Source organism: Panulirus ornatus, chromosome 23, assembly GCF_036320965.1.
Source record: "Panulirus ornatus isolate Po-2019 chromosome 23, ASM3632096v1, whole genome shotgun sequence".
Lineage (NCBI taxonomy): Eukaryota > Metazoa > Arthropoda > Malacostraca > Decapoda > Palinuridae > Panulirus > Panulirus ornatus.
This window is the reverse complement of record NC_092246.1, coordinates 3,025,189-3,049,509: the sequence shown is the minus strand read 5'-3', so window position 1 is coordinate 3,049,509 and position 24,321 is coordinate 3,025,189. Positions and strand designations below refer to the sequence as shown.

The following is a 24,321-nucleotide window of genomic DNA, read 5'->3' as shown; positions in this document are numbered from 1 at the left end:
GGCCGGCCGGCGTCTTGTCGACTCTGTGTCCCGGTACCACTTGTTCGTGACCCCGAGCCACGACACTTGAATGTGATCAACGCATCCACTGGGAGGAGAAGGAACAGTCGCCATTGTGCTACCCTTCATATCAAGCCATAGTCATAATTCACTGGCGGTCACTCTGGGAGAGTGTGGGGCCAAGCGTATACTTGCTGTGCTTGTGACGCTGCAACCCGAGGTGAGGTGAACTGTGCTTGCTGTGCTTGTGGCGTTTGCAACCCAATGTGAGGCCAACCTTTGAGTGGGATAATGACCAAGATCTTTTTTCCTGGTGTCTCTCGTGGTGTAAACCTGATGGTTAGATTGTTAGATTGTAAGACTGTTAGATTGTTAGCTTGTTTGTCCTTCCTTGTGGCTCTCCTATTACATGTGTGTCCACTAAATCTGTCCCTACGGTGGATTAGAAAGGAGAAAGGAAGGTGGGACGTTTTGGAACAAGAGACTGTGACTGCGCTTTGAAGAGGAATTTAGAATGTTCTGCTTGGAAAAGAAATCCATGATTGTGCTTCCAACGGTGCCTGCAATAGGAATGCATGGTCGCGCTTGCAACGGGAACCTGTGTTGATGCTTGCAACAGGGACCTTTATGATCGTGCTTAAGACAGGAACCTTTTGTTGTACTTGCAACAAGAACCATGGGTGTGCTTGCAACAGAAACCCATACCCGTACTTGCAACAAGAGCCCATGGCTGTGTGATTGCAAGAGGAAACCTAACCTAGCTGAAGGAGCAACACCAGACCACTAGATGCTACCCACAGTGTTACTGAGCTAGACCAGAGACTACCACTAATCTGTGGGGTGACGGATGTACTAGCCTGCTGGGGACGCATTCAATACGTGATACCAGAATATCTATTCTTGCCCCTCCGGTAATGCGTCTGGGATAGATACGCACGGTGTAACCCTGTGTGTGTGTGTGTGTGTGTGTGTGTATGTGTGTGTCTGTGTGTGTGTGGGGCATTGCAAATAGAATATCTTAGAATGCTTAGAGACTCAGGCCAGGATGAGGAGTGACTGGATGAACAGCTGATCTTTTGAGGTCTTCTGGGAGCATATCAATTACTCGGGATCTGTGCCCGAGGGCCAGGTCAGTCTTTAGATTTAATGATTTTCTTTTTCTCGTGTGAAATCTATGAAAAAAAGTGAGAACCAGAAACTCGCGTTGGGGGAAGGGTTGGGGGGGGACGGGTGTCCATGGCGGCCTCATGGTTAGAGTGGGGTTGCTTACCTGATCTGATATCGGGGTCAGGAAGACGCTGACCTGACCTAATATGATTACCGTGTTGGGGTTGTTATCTCACTCTATCATATATTCTGATGATGTTTTCATGATAAGTTTCCGGCTAATCTCTGTGATGATTTTTGCCATCAGTATTACTGCCAATTCTAGTCAAGATGATAGAGCATTATGCGTCGTACGTCTGGACTCCTCGTCTTTTACAGAGTTGATTTGAATCCCTTTTGTCGGGTTGGTTTTATCGCCAAGAGAATGATGCACGTGAAAGGCAAACGCGAGTCAGCCGTTTTGAAACAGGATCCAAGCGCCTACATTGTACACACAATTTTGTTTTTCCTTCGCTCGCCCAGAAAAACGATGAATGTTGTCAGGGGTTATCATATTTCCCGTCATTTAACCACTTAGTTATCTTTAACTGCAGGAAATGACAGTGTGAGGACGGTCAAAGAAGTAATAAAGGAAGTGTTGGTTTGTTAGGATGGTAGACCCTCATGGCTCATTCATGTCTGACATCTACAAAAAGTGACGAGGCAAACACCCTTGAGCAGGACGGTACGGACCTTGAGCAGGACGGTACGGACCTTGAGCAGGACGGTACGGACCTTGAACAGGACGGTACGGACCTTGAGCAAGACGGTACGGACCTTGAGCAAGACGGTACGGACCTTGGACACGACGTTACGACCCTTGAGCACGACGGTATTACCCTTGGATGCGACGATACGACCCTTGAGTGCGACCATGCGACCCTTGGGTATGAAGACCTCCAGCTTTCGTACCGTTGTGCCAAAAGGTCGTACCCTCACGCCCAGTGACTGCGCACCGTCGTGCCCTTGGATCGCGGCGTCGTGCTTAGGGATCACACCCCCGTCGTCGTACCCGAGGAGGAGGGTCTGGTGATATGCACGTAGCAGAAGCCGGTGCATCAGGTGCGAGAAAGTTGTGTCACCAGAGTTTAATTATAACTGTGTTTTGTCAGGTGAGCCAAGCTTGGGGACAGGCAAGGGAGGGAGGGAGGGAGGGAAGGAGGTGCCAAACACAGGAGGGAGGGAGGGAGGGAGGGAAGGAGGTGCCAAACACAGGAGTGCTTGGCAAGGGCCAGGCGCCCCGACGCTGATGGTGGCGTATGATGACCATGGGATGGTGATGAGGCGAACCTAAGTAGTCGGGTCACCAGCTAGGCTCTAGTCTGTGGTCAGGGCTCTCAGCACGCCCACCACTTCTCCCACTCCCCCCATCTCTCTCTCTCTCTCTCTCTCTCTCTCTCTCTCTCTCTCTCTCTCTCTCTCTCTCTCTCTCTCTCTCTCTCTCCGCCTACCCATTTTTATTTTTGTCCATAATTTCCATTTCTCATTTCGTCTTCTGTGTCTTTCCTCCTTTCCTTAACCTCCTTCATTCGCTTCACCTTCCCTGTCCCTTTCCTCAAATTTCGTGTTCTCCTCCTCCTCCTCATCTTGCATTTATTTCTTTTATCTTCTTCCATCTCCTTAACCTTTAATAAGGTATTGAGATATATGATGCTCACACCGTCTACCCCTCTGTCCACTGTCATGTGTAATCCTCGTTTCCCAAGTGGCTCTATATCAGTTAGAGGATTACAATGTTGCATGCAAATGAGCCAGAGAGTGTGATAGGTCATGCGTAAAATTCAATAAGATACGACTGAAGGTCAAACGGTTATGCCCTTTAAGCAAAGAGCGTTTCGACAGATATTCTCAGAGACATTTGAAGCTATATGTTCCTTACAGGGTCAGCATATAGCCCAGTGGCTGTACCAATATGGCGCTCACACACTCATTTATTAGGAGGGAAATGAGCTCTCTCTCTCTCTCTCTCTCTCTCTCTCTCTCTCTCTCTCTCTCTCTCTCTCTCTCTCTCTCTCTCTCTCTCTCTCTCTCTCTCTCTCTCTCCTCATTCGGTGTTTCAAATCAGGTTCCCAAAGGTGGTTACCGCTCCCCCGAGACACGTATTGGGTGTATTGTGGTCAAATGTTAGATGCGTGTCACACGTCGCAGAGGTACACACACACACACACACACACACACACACACACACACACACACACACATAGAACACAATGGAATTAAAAGACTAGATCGTAAGGTAAGGTTGGACAGTGTCCTTGTCTTGAGGCGGTATCGCCTTGGGTTTTCACAGATGGGAACTGTGCCTCTCAGCCAGTTTCCACCTTCAAATCCTAATGACAATTTCAGGGTTCTCATACGGTATTCATATGCTGTGTAAACTCGACGTGGTCCGTCTGTAGCAATCATTACTTTCACGCTTCTTGATAAGGCTCAGTCTTGGTTCGAGTGGAGCTGTGTTGATTATCTATTCATATCTTTGCAAGTATGTTTATCCGTAATGACTCTCTTTTATGATATATGTATATATGGTAATAAAAAGAGTGTGGTTGAGAGAGCAGAAGAGGGTGTTTTGAAGTGGTTTGGTCACATGGAGAGAATGAGTGAGGAAAGATTGATAAAGAGGATATATGTGTCAGAGGTGGAGGGAACGAGAAGTGGGAGACCAAATTGGAGGTGGAAGGATGGAGTGAAAAAGATTTTGGGTGATTGGGGCCTGAACATATAAGAAGGTGAAAGGCGTGCAAGGAATAGAGTGAATTGGAACGATGTGGTGTACCGGAGTCGACGTGCTGTCAATGGATTGAACCAGGGCATGTGAAGCGTCTGGGAGAAACCATGGAAAGTTTTGTGGGGCCTGGTTGTGGAAAGGGAGCTGTGGTTTCGGTGCGCTACACATGACAGTTAGAGACTGAGTGTGAACGAATGTGGCCCATGTTGTCTTTTCCTAGCGCTACTTCGCGTGCGCGGGGGGAGGGGGGGGTGCCATTTCATGTGTGGCGGCGGGAATGGATGAAGGCAGCAGGTATGAATATGTACATGTGTATATATGTTTATGTCTGTGTATGCATATGTATGTATACGTTGAAATGTATAGTATGTATAGGTGCGTGTGTGGGCGCTCATGTATATACATGTGTATGTGGATGGGTTGGGCCATTCTTTCGTCTGTTTCCTTGCGCTACCTCGCTAATGCGGGAGACAGCGACTATGATAATGAAAAAAAGATACACACACATATATATATATATATATATATATATATATATATATATATATATATATATATATATATATATATATATATATATATAATATACTTTTTTTTGAAGAAACGTAGAAAGTTATCGGCATCCAGTTTACATGTATAATTCCTAAGTGTAAGTTAATTGACCCTAATATCTGCTGATTCGTTTTAGACATTCGCCAATCTCCCATGAACATATAGCCATTATCTATGTTTATCTTACAATCTTCTGTTCACATTTAGAGTTGGTCTATATATAGAGTTCTTTCAGGTTTTATTTATATCTTACACTTTGCTATTTATACCCGGTCCCTCGTTGGTCACTCCTGACTGTTTTTTATACATACATAACTACTACCCATCTTACCGGTCTCTGTGGCTATTCTAGCTCATGTCTCGTCCCTGCCGAGTTCTTCGTCTGGGGGCGCTCTCTCGTGGTATGACAAATGTGCAGGAGGCCACTTGCGTGAGTAAGATTCATGTGGGGGAGGTGCTGGCGGCAGCAGCAGCAGCAGCGGGTGTGAGAGGGGAGGGATGGCCGGGAGTCTTGCTTGCTGCCCGGGCGGCTGTGCTGCACATGTTGATCGGCACGTACTAGCTGCGGACGGAGAAGGAGACAAGAAGGCCGTTACCACACCCGCGAACCTTCTCTTATCAGTGGGTCAGTCCACGTGTACCATGGAGAAAGGTTTGTTAGCACCAAGAATAAGGTGGTCTCGCGTGAGAGATATGAATGGCCGGGTCACTGGCCCGCCCCACAGGGGCCTGGGGATGGTCTTTTGCGAGAGGATGAGGTTCTTGAAATGTAGATATTTCTACCATGAACTCCCGGCGAGGGCTTCCCCCCCCGGAGGTCTTGCATCATTTCTGAGTAAGTCATCTGCTGTCTAATCACCTTGACTGTATGAACAGCGTTACTGACGACGACCCACAGTCGACCACCGGCTCGGCTGAGGCAAACATAAGCCACTGGAGCTCCCGACCTCTTGTTGAGTTCCCCCCGTCGCCCTACGATCCAGAAGTGATAGTTTGGCTTAGCGTGTTGATATACGTGACGAGACGGTGACCTTCTCTGCTCCTCGCCCCGTGTTCTAACCCGTGAAAGATATCAAGTGTTTTATTTTTTCATTTTCTCGATATCTTTCCTGCCTTGTGGCCATCCCGCCTTCCTGCCCGATTTAGTTTGGAAAGGAGTAGCCTTGTGTGACGTCAGTGTTCCTGGTGGTTTTCCTGACGCAAGCTCCGGGAGCGCGGCGGCTCGTGGACACTAGAGTGTACCGTGCTCTCCATCACGTGCCTGAGCGCCGGAGGGAGAGAGAGAGCGAGTCTGTGCTCTTGGACACTCTCCCTCCTCTCCTGCCGCAGGTGGCGGCGGCTAACGACGCCGACGACGCCAGCAGCATCCCATCCCACATCCCCAGGTCGGAACTGTCTCATCACTTCCGTCACTCATCATCACCTCTAACACCACACCCCCCCAACACGCCAGCAGAAAGGTCAGCAGTAGCTAAGGTCAGCCGTGGCCCGGGCCGTTCAGTGCGGGAAATAGATGCTGAGCGTGATGTGGTCAGCTGGTGGCAGCGGAGGGAGCGAAAGATCAGCCAGCAGCACCTGCCTGCTGGACGGGTGTCGGGTAGGGGCAGGTAGCTCGGGAGGGAGCGGTGTGGCTGTGCGAGACAGTGTAGAGGTGTGTGGGTTGCATGAGCTGGGGTGTACCGTTAACACCTGTGAAATTTGCTGCCACGATCCATCACACTATATATATATATATATATATATATATATATATATATATATATATATATATATATATATACATACATAATATCTCGATGTGAAGACGATCAGAGAGAAACTTTCTGTTAGCGTTTGGAACCATATGTTTCAGTAGTTGTGTGGCTGTGTATGTGACTGACTCGCTTATCTTAGGGTAAAATGCTGATTGTGGACGTATGTATACCCGCACATAAGGTAAGGGTTGTGCATATACGTTTTTACAGGCATATTCACGTGTTTATATTTGTGTGCTGACTGTATGGAACCCAACGGAGTTGGTGTTTACCTGTTCATCGGCGGCGTACGTGACTCTGCCGACATCTCATTAAGGTAAGTGATTTAACAGCCGTTACACCTGAGATAATCCTTTACCTTGACGAGAGACACTTCCTGTGCAAAGGGGGTTACCGAACGTGTATTGAAAATCCTGGTAATTGTTGAATTAATTCATTCTTCTTTCCCCCCTTCGTGTACAGCGAGGAGGGGGGACACTTAGCATGGCCGTGTCAAGGGGTCAAGGGCCTCGGGTGTCGTACGGGAGGAGAGTGGACGACCCTCGCGGATGCAGTGATCATAGGGAAAACGGATGTGAGAGGCGACGTCTCGGGGAAAAAGCGGTGCCTTACAAATGATCTTTGAACAGTTTTATTTAATGTCGCGTGTGTCGCCTCCAGGCTGTTAGAGGGCTGGATAAAGTCACTGAAAGCAGGGTCACGAGTGAGGATAAAGAAATAGAATGCTTTTTCATTTTCTTTTACATTTGTTTATGATTAATTGTCTTTTTTTTTGGGGGGGGGGAGCGAGAGTTGGGGGAATATCCTCACAAAAATTGAAAGTCAGGCTAGAGAGGCCAATCCGGTCTTACTTATGAGGCAGAAAAAGTTCGTTTCTTATCAGTTTCCATTCCATTGTTATGTAATGAGTCCGCTGGTTGCAGCGGGCGTTGATAACGGTTGCGACTGACCAATGAGAAGGCGCTGGAGACCAGAATGACAATCCCACACCAGGTCCTGTTTGCCGGGGTGTGTCGGGCGGGGGAGCTAAGTGTCCACACTGTAATTACAGGTGTCGCTGGCTGCCGGAGAACAGCCGGAACATGCGTGTGACCTTAGCTACTGCACTTCCTCCTTCCCTTCACCGGGGCGCCATAGATCCAGCAAAGGAAATGGGAGCGAGGGAGGGAGGGAGGAAGGGTTAAATCGTCGTGCATGAGGCAGCGACAAATGCCTGTTCAAGGTGCGTTCCCTTATCCCCCCTCTACCCTCCTCTCCCCTTCCCTTCCCCTCCCTCCCTCCCTCCGTCAGTCCACATTCGTTCACTCTCTCTCTCTCTCTCTCTCTCTCTCTCTCTCTCTCTCTCTCTCTCTCTCTCTCTCTCTCTCTCTTCGTATTTACGTCATATCCTCAAGGGGAACGTTCGTGTCGTTCCTGGAGGAACAAGACGAACGGACGTACCCCCTTCCCCCTGGGGAAAGGGAACTTAGGAGGCGTCGCTTGCCCCGTGGGGCAGTTAGCTGATGTCACGTACCTCTGAGAGACACTCGGCTAACGCCACTTGCCCCTTGGGGACACTTGGTCTACGTCACTTGCCCCGGGGGACACTTTGCTGACGTCAATTGCCCTTAGGGGACACCCAGTTGACGTCACTTTCCCCTGGGGTCACTTTGATAACGTCACTTACCCCTGGGGTTACCTGGCTGACGTCATTAGCCCCAAGGGGGCATTTATACCTTAGGTATGACATCTTTAATCCGTACTTTCCCATGGGTCGGGTGCTGGGGCCTTACACCACTGCCGTTTAGAATGTTCCCACGGTTAGATGCTGAAGAGTGACGACGTCATATCCTGAGATTTTCACATGAGTCGGGCATCTGGATGTGACGTCACAGATTGTGGTTTCCACAGGGATCGGGCACAAGGGACGTGACGTCAGAGGGTGAAGCCCCCGCCCCCCAGGCTCTGGTGGAGGGTTTTCGCGGTAATTTTCCTGCAGGATGTGACTAGAGGAGGTGTGCACGGCCCCACGTCGGCCTGGACGCTGCGGGGGGACACGGCGGCGGAACCCGGGGCCAGGGACGACGGGGTGGCCTGCCCCAGAACAGCGGCGGCGGGTGCGCTGCGGGTTTGACGGATGGCTAGACGAGAGGTTGACGAAGGGAGGAGGAGGGACTGGGTCATAGGTGCTTGGCAGAGGCAGAAGTGAGGGTAGCGTTGACGGAGGAAGGAAAGGGGGTTACGACAGGGTTCCCGGGAGGCGTGACAGGGTTCCCCAACCCCACAACACACCCTCCCAAATCCTCCACCCCACACGACCACCCCCCCCTTCCAGGGGTGACCCACAGCCATATCACTGGATGACTTTGACCTTCCCTTGTCCGGGGATCGAATCCAGGCACCCGTATCACTTGGCGAGGGGGGGAGAGGAGGGGGGTTGAGATATCACCCTCACAGTCCTTATCTGGGACTGTCCAGTATTTTCGTTTTGAGGTTATCAGAGATGATAGTCATATGACATTTGGTAATGATATCATCTTGATATTATTTCATATGTGAAACCTTTAAGTGATGTTTCTGTATTGATAGTATTACAGATTATTATGTGGTCAAGCCACCCACGGTTTCCAGTCATTTTTCGTCAAGTCACTCACTGTATTAACATTTCGTCAGGTTTCGTAGTTAACGAATGAATGGAGACGTCACCAACCGGTTTGTGTGCGCCCGATTTATCAGGGTTTGGAGTGCTCGCCTCAGCGACCGAAGACAAACATGGTTCATCTATCTCACCAGGACTGAGTGTGGAGGTGTGAGGGATCGGTCGGGCTCGTGGGTATGAGGGTTTTACGAGTGAGGGATTGATGAAGGATGCTGATGGAGAAGGATCGCGGTGGGAGATAATCCCATCCCGTAATGATATCCCGAGCCGTCCGGTGTGTTACGCTGGCGAGAAGCCCTTGAGACGGAGGTAGGGACACACCCTCTCAGTGGCCGAGGTGTATCTTGCCTCTTGAGCAAGAGTGGGCGACGCTTGGCTCTGATTCGGTCCCTCGCGTGCGAAGCGTGCAATACATCTCCGAGGATCTGCGTTCTCCAAGTGGGACGAGACGTAATTGTTTAGTCTTATACGCGCGAACGCCAGTTAACTTTTTTCTTCTCCTTCGCTCGAGATTGTGTAGTAGGAAACGTCTGAGTGAGCAGGTCGCCCGTGACCCTCCCGCTGGCTCATCTATCCCATCGTTTCAGTGGAAACAGGAAAAAAAAGATAATGATAGATGAAGTTCAACTTTTTCTAGTACGTAATACTTGGAGGTTTTGAAATGGATGAATGAAGCAGAGATATTGTAAGTGACTCCTTGCGTAAAAGTAGAAGTTTGTAAGGCACTTAAGATGAGAGTTCGGAGGCAGTTGATGGTGTGCACATCTCTGGCGAGAGGCCCTAGATCTTATCGCTGGGCTCCGTCGATTGAAAAAGTAGAGGACAGATGCGCGCGGGGGGGACACGTGTGTGTGTGTGTGTGTGTGTGTGTGTGCAACCGCTGAGCATGTGACAGCGCGAGCTAATGAGTGTAGATATCCTTGGTCTTGTTTTCTCATGAGAGCGAGAGAGAGAGAGAGAGAGAGAGAGAGAGAGAGAGAGAGAGAGAGAGAGAGAGAGAGAGAGAGAGAGAGAGAGAGCGGTTGTTTGTTTAATCCAGAGAGCCACCGAGCTTTGTGTGTGCTTATCCCAGACATTGGTGTAGGATGCTCTGTACAAATTGTGTCTTTCTTGATGTTGGACGACGTTGTATATATAAATCACACATCTCCGTCACCCTGTAGCCCAGGAAGCGCTGTCTGTCTCCCAGATTTCCTCCTATTCTCTAATTACCTTATGAAGAAAAGGTATCTTGACAGTAGTTTAGGACCGTGAGAACATCAAGGGGCAGACGTGCACACAAGACGAGGACCGAGTCAGATACTTTCCCTTGTCTCCTCTTTTTCCTTTAACTCTCTCTCTCTCTCTCTCTCTCTCTCTCTCTCTCTCTCTCTCTCTCTCTCTCTCTCTCTCTCTCTCTCTCTCTATATATATATATATATATATATATATATATGTATATACCAGTTAAGGCCCGGCCTTGAAGTGGCCTTTTGGTCGTGACCGGAACCTTTAACGTGAGACAAGAAATCACAGGCAGTTCGGAGAAGCAGACGTCCCATTATGGCGAGGGTAACTATATACAGAGCTGGGTGAAGGAGGAGGAGGGAGGAAGAGTATGCACCATCAGGAGACGGCCAGGGAGAGGGAAGTACCGTCTGGGTACTATATGAAGAGCGCGAGGTACAGACACACAGTTTTTACAGGTCGTCTGAACGTGCTGTCGACCCTTGGTCCAACACTCCGCTCCCTCACCCTCCTACTTCGGTGAAACGCTGTGTTCTGTGGCGCCGCCGTTAGTACCGTGTGGCATGACAGACCAACGGGGTGTTATCATCCACTCCTTAAGGCTAAGTAGGAGTCAATTAGTGTACTCAAGGTAATGCCTGAGTGCGTATGTCTGTATCAGAGTTGAGCGGTGAGGTGGTTAGGGACTAGGTATGCGTCGACGGATTAAGCCTGGGCTGTGGACGAAGGGATGGCAAAGGAAAGGATTAAGGGTTAAATTGATGGCTGGCTAGTCACTGCTGCTGTCATCCCTAGATACAATGTTATCGTTTATCAAACAGTCAAGGGTAAACTCGACCATATTCTTTGCACAAATTGCTTGGTATGATTTGTAATTTCATCTGCAGGTTCGAATTTGAGAGTTTAAAGTTTTGCCACTCACCTGCAGTTAATTGATTTCATTGTTAGACAAGAATCCAGTTATTTCCAGATAAAGCCATATTAAGAAGTAAACATTAAGACATTAAACGAGTTTTTTTTTTTCTAAAAGTTGGCATTATCAGTGGTGGTGTTCTGAAGCACTTAACCATACGTGAGGGGAATAACATCATTACGATAAGGACACCTGAGTTATCTTTGAACCTCAGGGAAGGGTCGCCTTCTGTCTGGCTACACAGGATTCCCGCTCGAGCCCCGAGACTCTCGGTCCGTATGCTCGAACCATGGGTCTGAAGCACTAAGTCTCAGATGGTCTTGGAACTCCTCGACGAATTGACCCTCGGGTCTAGAGCATTAGGTCTCAAATCATCTCGAGACTCGACTCACGAGTTTGAAGCACTAAGTATCAAATTATCTTGAGACTCGACTCGCTGTTATGGAACACTTATCATACCATCTCGAACTGGTAAAACGGATGAATCTCTAAATATATCGAACCACGTGAATCAGCGAACCTCTGACTTATCATTTCGTGAACCAGCGAACTGTGAGTCATATCTGGTGACATATGATTCTTGGGGTAACATGTGTGACACAGCCAACTTACGGCGGGTAGGTAGCCCCGTAGGTAGCCCCAGCGACGCGCGATATGGCTCAGTTCTCACTCCACGTCTTGTGGACAGATAAAAGTTATCGTTATCGTAGACACTCAAGATTTTTTTAATTGCTTGCCCCAGGCGTGCTTAGGAAGTCTGAAATTACTGGAATAGAAGCATGTGCGGGGCCTCACGTACACATCCACACACACACACACCACACAGAGGGCCTAGATAGTGAACGATTACCGTCCAGAAGTAGTAGAAGCTATTTTAGCCAGCTACTTAACATCCTTATCAGTCTATTCCTCCCCTCCCCCATTGCCAGGCGATGATCTACTCCCCCTGCGTCGAATGTAGACTAGACGAGAAGTATCGTATCGCCATCTGGAGCTGGCGACACGCAAGACGTCCTCCATCCCGTCTGCCAAGACTCGAGGAGGAGGAAGAGGTCCTTCGTGAGGTCCCAAGACCCGATGACACTCTTCTGGTTGCTCTGCGTCAGCCACGTACATATTGCCGTGAGATTTGGTCCCAAGCTTCCTCATGGTTACCCCAAGACCTGAGAACAAGCCTTACTGTTTTGTCCCAGTGAGAGAAGACCTCACGTTAAGACCCACTAACAAATTTCTCCGTGCTCGTAAATAAACAAGTTTCTCCGCCTTGTCCCTCGACATGCTTCGCCGTGTTCTGCTGAGCCCAGACGACTTTTTCTTTTTTCCACGTCGTCCCACGACCCAGCTCCCAGTAACTCACCCTCTCAGTATGGTCCCAAGACTAGAAAACGAGTTTCTCCGTATTGTCCCAAGCCTCGACAGGTCTCTCCTTGTTGTCCCGGGACCCTGGGACAAACGTCTCTAGCTCCCCGCCACGACCGATGACGAGATAGTGAGTGAGTGAGAGAGATAACAGTAATCTCTCATGACGAGTCGTGGGGCAATGCCACATCAGGGTGGCGGACGGATACCACTGCCGCTGTTTCCGGCTGCCCTGATGACATCCGTTGCATGGATGTGGTACAGACGTTCATATTCTCACTCTAAACCTCTAGACTTATGCCTTGTACTCTCTGTATCGTAGGTGATAACAGTTATGACAATGGGATGTGGTTATCTCACTTACATCTTGTGGCTTGACTTAGGGTCCGACGCCACAGCATGGGAAATCAGGTATAGAATAGTCTCCACTCTCTACTTCAACCAGGCTGGTCGTTTTCTCTCTCTCTCTCTCTCTTGCCGCTACTCGTACTGCTAATAGTTCTCACTCTGACGGAATTTCGAAGAAAACGGGGAAATTTTGGACGCGCGCTCTCTCAGCCAGAGGGATGGTTTTTAGGGCTTTATTAATAACGTCGACCTCGGTGAAGTCTGAGCCTCACCGTCACAACATGGTTGGTCGATGATGGTGTACCCCGAGTCTCTAGGGAAGGGACGGGGTGCATACAGGTGACGCAGAGGGGGTTATAGAGAGCGAGTGATCTTTGGAGTTTTTCTTGTTTTTATCTTAGGGGAATGAAGGGGCATGTTAAGGGGAAGGGAGATAAAGGGGAGATAAAGATGACAGAGGGATGTGGCAGGGAGATGATCGGTGGTGGTAATAAGTAGGTTAGGATGGAACGAGAGAGTATTGTTTGTTTACATTATGGTTAAAGGTGAGTGCCTGCCTGGCTGGCTGGGCCGAGGCGAACCAAAATAAGGATTAGGAAACACTTCTCCCGGACCTGTGGCTTGGAGCTTCCGGCCCAACAAAGAGACAAAAGAGCTCGTAAAACAATGGACCCGCTCGAAATGGGGGAGGGTAAGTCCACCTCACACTTGGCTTTCCTCAATGAGATAAATGACCTTACAGCACGCGTCTGTGTGCAAAGGTGCTCACAAGGAGAGGCGACGGCGACGGTATACAATTGCTGGCTTGACGAGGAGCCACCCTCTGGCGTCGTGGCTTCGTCGTCCCTTGCATCAGACAGCCGACGTCTGCTACCTTGCCCCTCACTCTCTCTCTCTTTAGTGGCCGACGCACCGTCGCCTTGCGTACTGTGTTAACAGCCAGATCCCTCCACTCTAATCTTGATGATTGATGAGATGTGCCTCCCTGGAAACCTCCCCCAGGTGGGTGATCCATTCATTAGACGTGCTTTCTAAGACGGACCCTTCACTGGGGAACCCATTCATCAGACACATCTTCTAAGGGGGACGTCTTTGGGGGTATCCATTCATCAGACGTACCTCCTAAAGGAACCTCTCAGGGGGAATCCACTAATCAGACGTGCCCTCTAAAGGTACCCTTCAGGGGGAATCCATTCATTATGAAGTGGTTCTCCATATCGTAAAGATTCAATTTCACTTTATCACGCCATAAATTGTAGGTACTGATGATCTTCTGCCTTTATCTACCCCGCTGCAGTTACTCGAGACAATTAGCTGTTAGCTATTAATGTCAGGTGAGCACACGGTTGATGAAGGAGGGGCGGCGGGGCCTTCACTTGCGTTCCACGAGGCGGAATAAATCCTTGTCATGGCCTACGGGTCCAGTGACGTCCACGTCACTTTACCTCAAGCACCCACACCGCCGCTGTTGCTGTAGCAGATGGTGGTGGGCGGTTGTGGTTCTGGTGTTGCTTGCGCGTAGCTGAGGCATCCAGGTTGCCCGTTTCATTTGATATTCACATCTCGAGTTCGGGGGGATGATCGAACCTGGGGATATTAGTAATGATGAGCGCGTTAGAACAACCTCTCTGCCTTCGCATGCTTGGAGTGGACAGCCACCGCTTGTGGTATGTTAGCAGAGAGACCTAAGGAGGGTGAGCAGACAGACCCAGAGAGGCGCTCATTCTGGATCACAAGGTGACGACGCCCAGTGTGAAGTGTGTATCCTGGGAAGCCTTGCTGGCTCTTGCTGATGTTAAGAATTTTAATGTCTTTTTCTATGTATTCTTGTCAGAGTATGTTTGTTATAAACGTAAGATTCCATTATCGATAAAGATAGAGAAGACACACCCTTCCTCACCCCAATGCTAAATAGGGAGAGTCATCCTTCTCGCCAGAGCCCCATCCTCCCTCAACCCACCCTCACACCATTCCTTGGCTTCATATTCTGGAGATGTGGTCCGCCCACCTGGTCTTCTTGCCCACCTCGTGCGTCTGGTAGGCCCTCCTTATACCGCCTCTTGAGGAATGACATTCTGACCTAGATATGGACAGATACGGATCCTGTGATCCGTATCTATCGCTCATGTTTCAATCTATCGGCTCCAGTAAACATGGGGGTTTTCGGTAGGTACATAAAGTCGTCTGGGCTGCGGAGGTCGCGTAAACCCGTCAGCGGGGACGTGTATGGGGCGCGACGCTCGCATCGTGTCCTCCGAGCTGCCTGGAGAATAATCACTGGCGTGTCTCTACCCTAATGTCCATTCGACCAAGGGAGGATCAGCAGCGGAGCGTGTAGCGATAAGGCCAACTCGCGGGTCTGGTTGTTAAGACCTTGCTTGGCGGAGTAAATGAGAGTGGATGATGGCTGCCCCCGGGTGCAAGGCGTGGGTGTTGATGCAAGAGGTATCGGCCTCTCCTCCGCTCAATGACTTCGGCGCTTCAGATAGAGCAAATATTAAGGTTTCGGATCTCGTTCCTGTCGAAGTAAGTTGCAGGTGTTTGGGGTAAATGTTTGTGTGGGTGTAGCGTAGGGAGATACGGAGGGAGGGTGGAGGGCATTGGTTCCACCGGTGTTTGTGTTGCAGGACAAGGAACGCTCTCTTCTCATGAAATGTTCTTCCGAATAGTTCTCTCCCTTTCTTGCCATCTGGGGTCTGTCCATACGTCACACAGAAGAAATATCCTCGGTAATGCTTCTGCTGGGCGTCTGTTCCCTTATCACAAATCGCGAAATCACGAAACAGAAAAAGAAATGCAATGAACTCGCCCGCCTTTCCGCGCAGTGTTTGTGTATGTAAACCGAGGCGTTTGGAAGACGCGGGTTTAAAAAAAGAAAAATCGGTTGCATTTCAAGGCTCGTTAGAAATAACAGTGATCAGCGATTTAATACGGCGGTAGAGGTCGGCTATTGAATTCGTTAGGGCCATCCCTCCGGTGCCCTTATGTACGACATGAAAAGGAGAGATCCAAGCGATGTGATTGGCTGCACAGCTGAACGAATCTGTTACCCGCGTCTGTGTGAGCGGCCACGAATTAGCTTTGTCTTCGTTAAGTTCAGCCCTTTTTTTTTCTGGTCGCCAAAAACCCGTCATTTTGCCACAAACACCCGTCTGTGAGGCGAATGAATCTGTCTCGGGTAGATTCGTGTTGGGATATGGGTCTCTGAAAGATCTTAATTCCGTGGGATGTGGATGGTCCGTGTCCTGCGGGATGCCATCAGGTGCTGCATGTCATGGACAAGGTCAGAAGGTCAAAGGGAGGGAAATTAGTGGGAAGTTGTATATAGGTTGGGTTGTAATTGTAAATAATGGCAGGGGTCGTAGGTGGGTCCATCTTTCGGTGGCTGGGTTAGTTTAAGACTGTCATCGCTTCCTTAAATTGATTGGATTCTCTTTACTTAAGGATCTAAGTCTTTAAAAGGCTATCTGTGTTCTTTTGTCAACGAGGTGCATGATACGTCTATCGTTCTAGGGGGGAAGGGAAGGGTCGAGCTTTTAAGACAACATGGGAGCTGATGTACCGCAGTTTTATGGCGCCGAGACGGGGAGAAGAAATCTTTAAGAAGGTGAAAGCAAAAGTACATCACAATAAGACCTGCCAAGGTAGCTGAATGCAGGAAGACGCCATAGGAAAATCTGAAGCAGCCGGGAAGATACAGCTTGGTTTCCCTGAAAAGTCGTCAAGCAAGTTAAAGAAAAAGATAATATAATCCATCTTGCCAAGGACTTAGATAACACAAATGATTATTTCATCAGTCATGATGATCCACGGTAATCCCTCATGACGCCGGGAACAGAAGCCCTCGCGTAAAGCTTCAAGGCGCTGAGCTGATAACAGGAATCATCGTGGCGTGTATGAAGCAGGAGACTCGGCAGGAAGTGTCAGGTCACTGATAACAGACATCGTCCAAGAAATTTAGAAGAGGGAAAAATTCAGAACAGGAAATACCTAGAAGTCTTCAGGGCGGTGAGAACTTAGCTTACTGGTAACAGTGTTTCCCACTCGTGTGTGTGTGTGTGTGTGTGTGTGTGTGTGTGTATACCTCTGAGAGCCCAGGTAACTCGTGCACCTCCGCCGCTCGTCCTTCTTGAAGACAAAGTGCCGAGTTGTGGCTGCCTCCGCAACGCGGGCGTAGACAGGGTTATACCCCAGCGTGCAGTACGGCCGCATCTACCCTGGAGGATCAATTTACATATCGCCCATAGAAGCCGCAGTTCTTAGGGCTCTCTGGGTCCCACGGGACCGCACCCGGGTCTAACAAGCGAGATATCATCTGCCAGAGAGACCTCGAGGAGGAGTTAGCAGGCAGGCCGCTCGACCCCAACCTAACCCGCCACAAACTCTGACTCTTATAGTCGACACTTTCTGACCCATTCCTCCGCCGGTGTTGCTGGAGTCCTTCGATCATCCTGGAGTGTGGAGAAATCTCAGGTGGAGGGGGGGCGGGGGAAACAAAACAGGAGTGATAGTATGGTAGACCCAATAGGCTGATAGATATTGGGTCTTTGAGAATTCTGGAGCCGTGCGATGCGGCGTGTGAGAGTTTGGAATGAGGCACAAGAGTCCGAGGAGCTTAGGTTTTTGCTCACGTGCCTCGGGATCGTGCCCGGGTTACACGGGCAGCCAGGGCGCCGACGTACCTCCGGCCGCGCCTGTAATTTCCGAGACCAACTCGTTTGTCCGTCAGTGGGTCCTGTTCTGCCGCCATTACCGCCGCTTTCCATGTAGGTTATCCGGTGCGAAATGACCGGTTATTTACCCCGGCTTCATCCTGCCTGCGATTTTCACTTTTTTTTCCTCACCCTGTCCCTTGTAAGACAGGGTTTTGCGCCTCCCAAGCCGCCGGAGAGGTGACACCAGGGCAGCGGACTTGGGGAAGGCAAACATTGCTTCGTCGAAGAGTAGGTATTATGCTAATCTCTGAATCGATGGGATTACTACTGGACGTAATCGGTATCGGGGAGGGAGGGAGGGGGACCGCTGGTCGTAATTGGCGTCTGGGGAAAGGGAGGGAAGAGGGAGTTGTCGAGGAAGATATGACTGGTTCGTCTTTACTCCGACTGGTTCGATCGGTGGGTGGGTGGCGGTAGAGATTCTCTCATCGCACGGGGAGAACAAATGCAAGGGGTTCGGAGGCCGGGGTGGCGGCATGGGAAGGCAGGGTGAGGGGTGAGGTTAGTCCCCACGTCCTCGCCCGTGGTCGCCCTCAGCGTCATTCACCCCACGCCATTGTGGGAACAGTCCACACAACTCGCAGGTCCTGTGGGAGTGACACAGCTACATAATCCCACGCCCACGCAGCCCCATGTTGCGAACCTACACACAGTCGCAAGCCGACACAGCCACACGGGAACACATCAGCACTTACAGACAGATACAGGACCTCACAACCCTTTAAGCCATGTACTCGCACGCCCATACGTTAACACACGCACACGCCCGCAGACAAGCACACACCCACAGACAAAGTACATTTGCCATTCGCTCACTCATGAGTATCCCTTTGTGGTCTGTTGACCGTATGTGTAAGTCTGGGATATCATTTGGGACTGGGAGATCGAAGACTGGAGCAAAGGGAGATGTCACCATCGTGTCGAGGACCAAGCAACGCTTCACGGGAGTGTTAGCAACTTACCAACAACACAGGAACAAACCGGGAAGGAAATTAGAACTTAAGACCCTTTACTGAAGTTCGTCCTATGGCTGATATAGTCTTGAAGCCTCCCTTGTCCATACCTGGATTGTGGAATCCGATGCCATTTTGTGACATATTCCATAGTATGCTTCTTGGCTGCTAATCGCGCGTGAGTTCTGGCGGGAGTTGCAGGGATGAGAAATAACTGATGATCAGAAATTATTGTGATTTAGGGAGTCTCAGGGCGAGGCTTGGTTAGTGAAGGGGGTGCCGGAGTGTGTGGGCTGTGGATAGCATTGTTAATACGGGTGAGATGGCTTGTACAGGGGGAGCACCCTCGGCGAGGCGTGGGTGGCTCTCTGATCCTTGGTGAATAGCGTTATGCCTACGCCCAAGGCCTTGTCACTGCCCCACGCGCACCCCGCCCTCGTCTGCCGGACTACTGGAGGAAATTACTCATTGTCTCGGCCGTGGTGGTGACAGTCAGTACCTCCCATGTTAGATGCCGAAGCCTCCATAATTCACGGCCCCGTGGCTTATTTGGCGCCGGGGCTTTTCAGCGTCGGAGGGGTGAGGTTCGTTGATTATCAGAGGACAGTGTTGGGTCTCACGTTAACTTTGAAAATACTTGACACATACATACGTGTATATATATATATATATATATATATATATATATATATATATATATATATATATATATATATATATATATATATTAGTGAAAGAGAAGACGGCGCTGGGAATGTTTAATAGGGACCATTTGGAAGAAGACAGTCTTGGCAAAGCGGATGGCGTGCAACTCAAGGTTCGGGTCATGTGAGTATTGTCAGTGGTACACACACACACACACACACATTCTCACGCACTTCTGCCATGTACTTGTTTCTGGTTAATAATGAGAGAAACTCTTCTTTGTATTTTCCTTCGCGGCAGGAGTGTATCTTGTTGGCATGGCCTAGGGGTGAGTAGTGCCAAATTATGACTGGTGCCCATAATACTTCGAGGAGAAGGTGCTGTCAGGACGGTAAATCACCCAACATCGTTCGGCATCATTAAACCTCCTCCCTACAGGAATTATAAGTATCTACCTATATATATATATATATATATATATATATATATATATATATATATATATATATATATATATATATGTTATCACAGTAGACACAGGGATGGCGAGGAGGAGGAGGAACTCCTCGTCTCAACCAAAGTTCCCAAAGTCTTTAGTTTGTACTTCTCCATCGAGACGTAGTTTTGAGAAGCGAACCCTCTCCTCCAGTCTTCTGTCCATCTTACCTTCGATTCTCCTCTGCATCTACGTCCTGCTCACTTCCTTCACATGTTCTGTTTCCTCCTTCAGTCATCTTTCTTTGCACGCACGCACACTCTCGTCCATCCCATATCAACACCGTCTATCTTTTAATCCCTGTCTTGCTAATGTCGTTTATTATCTTATGTATTTCTTTTTTCTCTCTACTGGTGTTATCGTTCTTGCTGTTCCCACTCTCTGGCTTCAACATCCACCACTTCTCGGAGGGTCCATGGCGGGTGCTTGCCCCCTCTGCCTGCCTGCCTGCTTGCTCACTTGCTTGCCAGTCTGGTGGTGGTACACACCCTCGCCACACCAGTTTGCAGGAGGCTGTGGGTTGCCTCATCTCCGTCCTCCACCGGCACCACATGTTCTTCATGGCTTACGTGTTCTCACCCCGCGACTGTCTTGTCTATTTTCTCCCCTCCCTCTGGTTTGTTGTGTTACATTCCTTCATTTCCTCTTGCGTCTCCTTAAGGTGTGTTTGTCCTCATCACTTGTCCTCCACTTTCACCTTGCCTCAGTTTTCCTCCTCCTCCGCCCACACCCTGGCCTTGCCCTTCACTTACACCTAGCCCTCCTATCGTCCTCGCCCCTCTCTCTACCTTTGCTCTCTCGTCTAACTTCCCTCCTACCACTCCCTCCATTCCATCAGTGTGCTAAACATCATCAAAGCGTCGGCCACCGTCGCCATATATTGGGGTATCAGTAAGGGATAAGCGAGTGTTTAGACGCCTTTGATTGACGTATGCAAAGACTCTTATAAATATATTGCCACTAAAGCATTTTCCTCTCTCGTGTAAACCTTGAGGACGTGTCTCATTTTCCCAGGAACATCCTGAATGAACGTTTCTTGTCAGGAAACCTTAAATAGTTATCCTAGAATAAAGAAAAAGAAAAAGAAAATGAGGTGGGGTAGATTAAGCTTAAACAACGCGTTTTTCTTAAAATCAGAATAAAGATTTCTTTACATTTAAAGCTCGTTTATTTATTTATTTTTTTGTATAAGATTCAGTTATCTTTCCATTAATTCGGGCTGAATGAGTTTGTGTGGAGTGGTGTGGTCACAGCGGGGTTGACCTGAGGCAAGCAGAGGTCGCTGCCCTCACCAGGAATTTCATTTGAGATTCTGAATGTCAGGTCACGGTTATTTACCCCCCAAAAAGGAAACAATTGTAACAGTGAATTTTGATGGTATGGGCCCAAGATGAGGCAGGGATGGATAAGTATTTTGATGGGTAACTTGCATCTATATCAATCATTCTATCTCTGTCTGTTTATCTGTCTGACGAGACGTCTGTCTGTCAGTCTGTCTTCCTGTCTATCTATCTGTCTGTTTATATGTCTGGCGAGACATGTTTGTCTGTCTATCAGTCTGTCTGTCTGTCTGTCTGTCTGTCTCTCTCTCTCTCTCGCTCTCTCTCTCTCTCTCTCTCTCTCTCTCTCTCTCTCTCTCTCTCTCTCTCTCTCTCTCTCTCTCTCTCTCTCTCTCTCTCTCTCTCAGCTCTTTTTGTATGTCATTTACAGCCTGGCTCCGAAGAGGACTTTTGTCCGTGACCGGAACCTTCAACAGTCGTCCGTGACCGTAGCCGTCGACAAGGAAAAAAAAAATAAGTCGACGTGGATGTAGAATGTGTGTTTGCATGTGTGATGTGTGTGCCATGGCGTCGGGGGAAACCCGACTCCTGTGTCGCTGTGGGTTGAGTTCGATGTAGTTCTTGGGCGAGTTCGATGTAGTTCTTGGGCGAGTTCGATGTAGTTCTTGGGCGAGTTCGATGTAGGGGTTACAACAGCAGCAGCGCGTGAGGAGGGATGACCGGGCTGGTGTGTGTGTGTGTGTGTGTGGTGGCCGGCAGCATCCGGGAGACACGTCTCAGAGATGAAGGTCAAACAGGAGCTCATAGCTTCGTGCTTGCTTGGGGGTGTGGGGCCTGCCCTTGGGGCACGACGGTGAGACCCTTGGGCTTGACGATGCACGACCCTAGAGAGCACGACGATACGACCCTTGGGAGCACGACTGTACGACCCTTGGGTATTGTGGTTTAGCTTCAAACCCTCAGAGGTTTGGCCAAGAGGCGGGCCATCATACCGAAGGGTCGTACCATTGATATACTCGGGGTCGCGTTGTCGTACTCAAGGGCTATACAGACCCTCGTACCCAAGGGTCGTATCGCACCGTCGTACCCAAGAGTCGCAGATACCGTCGTAAACAAGGGTCGTTCATACCGTCTTACCTGAGGGTCGTATCCTGTAATCGTAATGAAGAGATCATTCATACCATCTTACCCTAGGGTCGTATCGTACCGTCGTTCCTAAGAGTCGTATCGTATCGTGGTACCCATGGATCTTATCAAACCGTCGTACCCAAGGGTCGTATCATACCGTCGTACCCAAGGGTCGTACGTACCGTCGTACCCAAGGGTCGTACGCACCGTCGTACCCAAGGGTCGTACTTACCGTCGTACCCAAGAGACGTACGTACCGTCGTACCCAAGGGTCGTACATACCTTCATATCCAAGTTGTCATCAGTTACACACGGACCAACAGACTAATAGATAAATCCATTTACTTCCTAACAAAACACATGGTTGCGTTTAAGTAATTAAGCACGTGCTCACAGTGTGTTCTCTCGTGAGAAATTTCATAATACAATATATAACAGACTCCAGCCACGGGACCGCTCTCTTCAAGACGTTTATTATCTCAAATAAATTCTATAAATCTTTCTCGGTTATTTTTAATGCGCCCGGCCACTGCTGTCGCCGGCATTCTCCGAGCCCTGTTGCTCGCCGTATTATCTTGAAATAAGGCTCTGGTATTGCTGTGTTAAAACGGTGATTAAGAAGGTTGATAATAACGTAATGCGCGTGTAAATCTACTAAGGGGGGGAGATCCTTGTCTTGCCGCGAATGTCAAGGTGAGATCCAAGGGTTAGAATGGCGTGTCCCACGTGTGCCCAGCCTGCGGGAGATGCGAGAGGCGCCCTTGTCTTGGGTTGTCACAGGAGCGAGGACAGGACCCACCGGGCGATTTCTCCAGCCTGCAGAGATAATGCTAAGCCTTTGAGCAGGCGTGTGTGTGTGTGTGTGTGTGTGTGTGTGTGTGTGTGTGTGTGTGTGTGTTGGGAGGGAGGCGTGGCGGCGGTGGAGGGTAGTCAGACTTGTGGAGGGCAGCAGAGCGGAGAGGGGGTGGTGCGGAAGTCTGTCTGAGGGAGGGAGACAGGGAGAAAACTAGAGAGAGGTAGGCCTGGGGTGACGCCGGGAGAAGGCATGGGGGGGAGGAGGGGGGGGTTAGGACGCGAGATGATGGTGGGAGGGAGGGAGGGAGAGGGAAGGAGGGAGGCCGGCTGACTCTCAGGCACCACATGAGGGAGATCATCGCTGTTGTGTGTGTGATTCATGCTGGTCCAGAGCTGCTCTGGAGGACTGTGACCCGACCACGTCTCGCCTGATGCTCCCCTGGAGGCGTTACTAGGGTAGGGATAGTGAGTGTAAGGTCCAGAGAGTGCGTGGAATGACAGGGATAGTGAGTGTAAGGGTTGCATAATGCACGTCAGTACCATAGAGTGCACGTGAAGGCCATATAGTGGGAATAAGGGCCCTAGAGAGTATATAAGGGGCACAGATAGAACGAGTTAAGGGTAGGAAAGGGTCACAGGGACAGTTTCAGGGATCAGGGAGGTAAGGAAGAGTTAGGTAAGCACTGGGATAAAGGGGAGAGTAAGGGAGGGAAGCCAAGTAGGTAAATAGACAAAAAAAAAATAGATTTTTGGGTAAGTAAAGAGACTAGGGGAGAGAAAGAAAAACACATATTCAGCCAGGGAGACAGAAAGAGATATACAGTCAGTGAGACAGAAAGAGATATACAGCCAGAGAGATAAAAGACATACACAACCATAGAGACAGAAAGAGACAGGTTCTGTGTAACAAGCATGTAAGTATATAGATATTTAGATGATAAAAAGAAACGAATAGAATACATAAAGTAAGTAGAGTTAAGAGTAAATTGGTTAATTATTTATAACTTTCGCGATTAAAGTTGACGTCTTCTTCTAACCCCTTGAGAACCATAATACGACCCTGAGTACGACTGTACGACCCTTGGGTACGACGATGCGACCCTTGGGTAATATGGCCTGACCTTTGACCCAACCTTTAAGGCCAGCCAAAGGTCCAGTCCATCAGACCTATGGGCTCCACCGTCGTAGTCAGTGATGTCTGAATGTATATCTACTTGTACGAAACTCTGCCAGTAAACATACATTAACCTGTTTATGTCGTAGCCCTCGCTGTTTGCGCGCTCTCCCATCTAGATAAGTGAGAGTTTAGTGAGAGCATCAAAAGAGCCAAAGAAACACCATTCAAATTTAAAAAATAGATCTGTCACTAGGAGCCTGGGGTTTGTTTACAGCGTTGCTCTGGTTAGGGTAGAACAAATTGGTCACTGAAGCGCCCCAAGATGTAGCGTAAAACACGAATTTAAGAACATAAATTCCCAAGAACACAAAGGCTCAGAACTCGAGCAACAAGTTGGGTCAAGATACGCTCCAAGAGACCATAGTAACAAGAAACATAAGCTTTATACTTGAAGAAACTAGTGAGTCTAAGACGTACTGTATGGGTAACATTGGAGCCTCAAAGAGAAGTGTAGGTTGACGTGAGAA

General features: G+C 49.2%; 1 protein-coding gene across 3 annotated transcripts in view; it reads left to right on the top strand.

The window, feature by feature from the left end:
- Positions 1 to 24,321, top strand: part of LOC139756716 (uncharacterized) — a 507,212-nt gene that overhangs the window by 264,843 nt on the left and 218,048 nt on the right. The window contains exon 1 of one of the 3 annotated variants that reach the window (XM_071676401.1): positions 5,318 to 5,886. The exons of the other annotated variants lie outside the window; for them this stretch is intronic. The gene's annotated coding sequence lies outside the window, so the exon portion shown is untranslated. Of the gene's footprint in view, positions 1 to 5,317; positions 5,887 to 24,321 lie in introns of those variants that run through there. 3 annotated transcript variants of the gene reach the window in all.